A 5,544-nucleotide genomic window follows, 5' to 3' on the forward strand; every position below is an offset into this window, starting at 1 on the left:
AAGAGCGGGTGCCACTGTGGCAGTGCCCGGGCCGTACTTCTCCAGTAGCTGGAGCCAGCAGGGGACGCTTCCGAGGATCTCGAAGTTACGCGGATCACTCCGCGCCACGTGCAGCATGCGATCCGCGCTGACTAGAGATTGGACTCGCTTACCAAGGCTACCATAGCTGGGGATGGTGTGATCCGTCACGTCCGCAACTCTCTGATTAAGGAACAGCAGAGAACTGCTTAGATAGTTATTTTAACTGACATTCTTCCTCCGCCGTCATTGTACTGTAACTGGGTCAGAAGAAAAATAATGGGGCTATGTGGAATTTTTAAAACAGTTAAGTGGAAAAGCATAGAAAGTTGCTTCAGACTTGCTACAAGAAGCTTTTGTAGGTTCTAAGACTCGAAGTTTGATAAAAGTAGCTTTTGGGGGACTTCCCTGGTGGTCCAGTGGTTGAGACTTGGCCTTCAAGGCAGGGGGTGCAGGTTCCATCCCTGTTGAGGGAGCTAAGATCCCACACGCCTTGTGGCCAAAAAAAAAAAAGACATAAAACAGAAGCAATATTATAACAAATTCAATAAAGATTTTAAAAATGGTCCACATCCAAAAAATCTTTTTCTAAAAAAGTACATTTTCATGTGGCAACAGTTGTGTGTTCCTTGGCTAGTTTTCTCCCATGTTGCTTTATACAAAAATGGAATTGATAAACCATATTTTTAAAATTACCCTTTCCAACTTTACCTTTTATTAAAAGAGCTTTGTTTAATTAAAACAGCTGAGGGCTTCCCTGGTGGCACAGTGGTTAAGAATCCGCCTGCCAATGCAGGGGACACGGGTTCGAGCCCTGGTCCGCGAAGATCCCACACGCCGCGGAGCAACTAAGCCCGTCCGCCACAACTACTGAGCCTGCGCTCTATAGCCCGCGAGCCACAACTACTGAAGCCTGTGCGCCTAGAGCCCATGCTCCGCAACAAGGGAAGCCACCGCAATGAGAAGCCCGCGCACCACAACGAAGAGTAGCCCCTGCTCGCCGCAACTAGAGAAAGCCCCTGTGCAGCAACAAAGACCCAAAGCAGCCAAAAGTTAATTAATTAATTAATTAATTTTAAAAAACAGCTGAGAACTTTTGGATAGTATAGGTAGTGGTAAGGTAACCTTCAGCAAATCACATGGCCAAACTCTTATCTCCCTTGATCCAGCTCCTTCTCAACTCCATATACTACAACTCTCTTCCTCACCCCAACTAAGTGTTGACTGATAAAAGCCATTTATGAGTAACTTTACAGCAGCCTGACTTCTTTGCTGTTCCTTTCATTTTTCCATTATTTGTTTAAAGTTTGTTTCTGGGTAGTAATTTCTGTGAGCACAAGAAAAATTTGTCTTATACCCTGGCATTTTAAAGATAAAATTATTCATGACACTCCTTAAAGAACAGTAAGGCAGGGCCCGTGAGCCATGGCCGCTGGGCCTGCGCGTCGGGAGCCTGTGCTCAGCGGCGGGAGAGGCCGCGGCGGTGAGAGGCCCGCGTACCGCAGGAAGGAAAAAAAAAAAAAAAAAAAAGAACAGTAAGGCAGAATTTATTCAGGAGAACTATCATGATAGAGCTAGGGACCACAGCAATGGGGTGTTGTAGGGGAGGAGAGAGATTGAACACAGCTCTGAATACGACAAGGAAAAAATGGGAATTTATAGCAAAGGAGTGGGGTGCATGGGGGCAAGGGAGTCAGTAAATGAAAAATTACTAAAAGGAAATATCAGGGGTAAGGAGGGTTCTGGCTAAACTGATCTAACAGGATTCTTGCTAAAGGCAGACCAGAGGGATCAGACATCACCTGGAGGATGATGGAGTATGAGGGACCCAATCGAGTATTGAGAACGATCAGATGTTGAAGATGGTGTATTCTGATTAAACTGATTGAGCAGTGTTTTTTGCTAAAATGTGATAATACAGAGACCAACACAGAAGTACAAAGTCAAGGCCTAGTTGAAAAAGAGCTCAGAAGAGACTGCTTAGAATTTGATCAAGGAAAGAATCTTTGTCACCGTATCTCCAGATCCTAGCACAGTGCTTTGTACATGGTAGGTGTTTAATAAATGTTTGTTAAATTAATTAGTACCATATTGGAAAATGTTGGTCAAATGCAATGATTTCAGTTTTGGTGGCATTAATGGTTAGATAGTCTTTCTAACAGTAATTGGTCAACAAGTTACATTGTTATTTAATATCATTCCTCATTTGTGATAATAAAATAAAGTTGTCCACATAAAAGATCAGGTCTCAGAAGGAACTAGTACAGTGTTAAAGGTTAAAGTTAAAGTGTTTAGACTCTTACAAGAACTTTTAAAAATCCAAGGTAATACACTGGACCTCAGGCAGGTTATTAAACCTTTCTGAGATTCCAGTTATCTGTAAACTGGGGGTTATATTAGCTACTTCACTTACCTGTGGGCTAGAAGGGTTGACAAACTACGATCCATGGGCCAAATCTGGCCTTACAGTCTATTTTTGTACAGCCTGGGAGCAAAGAATTGTTTTCACATTTTTAAATAGTTGAAAAGAAGAAGGGCGAGGCAGGGGACTATATGTGGCACACGAAGTCTAAAATATTTACTATCTGGCCCTTTACAGAAACAATCTGCTAATCCTTGTGTGATGGTTAAATTTATGTGTCGACTTGACTAGGCCAAGGAGCACCCAGATTAAACATTATCTGGGGGTTAGTCTGTGGGCGTGTTTCCAGATGAGACTAGCATTTTGAATCAGTGGACTCAGTAAGATAGATTGCCCTCCCGGATGTGAATGGGACTCACCCAATCTTTCACAGCCTTCCAAAAGAACAATATAGGACAAAAAGGTGACAAAAAGGTGAAGGAAGGAGGAATTTGCTCCTTTCTGCTTCATGCCCATCAGAGAGCTAGGACGTTAGTCTTCCTCTGCGCTTGGACTGGAACTTATACCATCAGCTACCTTGGTTCTCAGACTAGGATTTTATCACCAGCTTTCCTCCATCCAGCTTGCAAACAGCATATTGTGGGATTTTTCAGCCTTCATAATTATGTATGCGAATTCCTCATAATAAATATATACACATATAGAGAGACATATATACACTAATATGTATAAAATGGATAACTAATAAGAACCTGATATATTAAAAAATAAATAAAATAAAATTCAAAAAGAAGTTGTGGGGGAAAATAATTAATTTGCATGTCCTAAAGAAAAAAACTCACGGTATAACAAAAATTAAAGCTCCCTTTTCTTATACAACTAAGTCACATCTCATAATGGTAATTTGATATTCAAACACTGTGAGAAATCAAATTCTCAAATTTTGTTAAAGAACTAAGCATTTAAAATATAACCGAACCATTCTGATCCAATTAAGGTAGAAAGTTCTACTGCTTTATTTTGTTTATCAAATATATTAAACCTTATTTGGGAATTCCTTCTCAAGTTAAGCAAACACAAAACTTCTAACACAAACACAGAAGAACTCTCGCGAAAAAGATTCCAGCAGAGGCAGGCAGACATTGGTACCGTTACAACTGAAATGAAGAAAAAATTGCAAGGTTTAAAACAGCCAAATAATGTTTGTGGCGCTGAATGTTTGAAGTTAATGTAAACTATTTCTTCTTTGTCTACCAGAGTTAACCATTCACCTCACTCCCAAAGATTCAAGTGAATCAGAGCACAGATGTCTCAGTGACATCCTTCAGGGAGATAAAAGGAATAAAAGAAAGCAAGTACTAAACTTATATCACTATTTTCAAAGGAAAAATGTTTAAAGAATCTTTTCCAACTGGTTTTCTGTTTTGTTGATCAGTTTTGTTTTAGGGAGTGGAAATGCAATCTCACCTTTGGAATCTAGTTTTCTTCAAGTGCACAGCAATGTATCTTGTGTTCTGAATTTGCAAAATTCTTGTAGAAAAATGAAGAGTCTTAGAGACAGGAATTCATCTGAAATATCCAGTGATTTTTGTTATTTGCATTTTGTATAATCAGAAAAAAATAGTAAAGTTTATCATTCCATAAAACTACTAGATTAGAGATAATCAGCCACAGAATATCACAAAATTAACTTTCTCTGAAGTGGATCATTAATTTTTAAATCAATCAGTCAAAAAGTGGTGGTGAAATTTAGACGACATTTGGGAGGATTCGGATCAAGCCTGAAACAACCATTCAGGACCCAAGAACTCAGAAGTCTGCAAACTTGAAATGAGAGTGAGCAACAAATATCACAATTATGTTGTCCTGAATCTTTGTGCTATTCTGGTCATCTGTATTCCCCACACTTGAAATTTAACTCATTAAAGGTCCCGAGCATAAGAACCTGAAAAATGTAATTGTGTGCTTTTATAAATATTCAATTAATATTCATTTCATCATTTTGAGATTTTTGTGACCAAATAAGGATGCTTATACTGCAACAAGTCTGTTTGGTCTACCCTTTTCCTTCTTAAGAGCACAATACCATAATTTGCTCTAAAAAAAAAAAAAAAAAGGCAACATCACAGAGTGGAAACACGAAAAAGAAATACTTTTGGAGGATATGGCATAACAGAAGAGAAATTCTCTAAATAGGTAGTCTCAATTTACTATTTTTCTCTTCTCATTCACTGGAAAAGATCCTTACTCTCCCAAGAATCAGTTTTTGTTTATCAAGCAGACAAACAAAAGAATCCACAATTTATAATATAAGAATGATAATAAATTAAAGTGCCTTCGTGTATATTCCCTGTCGCATTTTTTAACAAGCAGCTGGCTCCTTTGTCTCTGCTAATACTCAAAAGCAAAACTAAATCTAGACAGTCCTTTTATAAATTATGATATATTTCTGGAAACATGGGAAAATCTTCAGTTATACTGTAATTGGTGTCCCACTATATAGAGTGAGAAAATTACTGCATTTTTGTTAACTTTCTGGTAACCGCAAGAATTAAGTCAAGTCTTTATGGAAATTGCCTCCCCAAAATGTAATTATAAAATTACTAATTGAGTAACTGATTGTAAATTCTAATTTTTTCTAGTATTCTACGAATTAAAAAAATTTTTAATACTATGTTGCTGGGCATCAACAGAGGCATTTTGTAGTGCTTGATTAACTACCTGATACACAGTAGACATTCAATAAATGTATTTTTTTAAATGAAAGATAAAGAAGATATTCCAGACTTTTCTTTATTATCTACCTCCATGTAAAACAAAGTTGTGTTTTCCCCTGTTACCATAATATAATACCTGAATTTTAAAATATTCTATCTGATTTTAACCACTAACCCCACCTTAAAATAATCTGAATCTTTAAATTTAAATCAGTACAATTTAAATGAGTACAATTTACCCAGATCCACTATATTTTTATTGAACACCGAACATGCAGAAAATACCGCAGGTCTGTAACAGTCAGCCACTGGCCCCGGAGAGCTTATAAAATTAAAGGGGCAGCATGTACATTAATAGTTATAAGACAAGGGAAAACATAAGCATCGGAAGACAGGGGAATATACAATAGTGAACCAGGGTGTCAAGGAAGAGGTAACGTTTGAGAT

General features: G+C 37.9%; 1 pseudogene; it reads left to right on the forward strand.

Annotated features, from left to right (window-relative positions):
* Window positions 1–231, forward strand: part of LOC103078643 (histone H2A.V-like) — a 3,992-nt pseudogene extending 3,761 nt beyond the window's left edge.
* Window positions 232–5,544: the final 5,313 nt, after the last annotated feature.

The sequence above is a fragment of the Lipotes vexillifer genome, unplaced genomic scaffold (assembly GCF_000442215.2).
Source record: "Lipotes vexillifer unplaced genomic scaffold, Lipotes_vexillifer_v1.1 scaffold461, whole genome shotgun sequence".
Taxonomy (NCBI): Eukaryota; Metazoa; Chordata; class Mammalia; order Artiodactyla; family Lipotidae; genus Lipotes; species Lipotes vexillifer.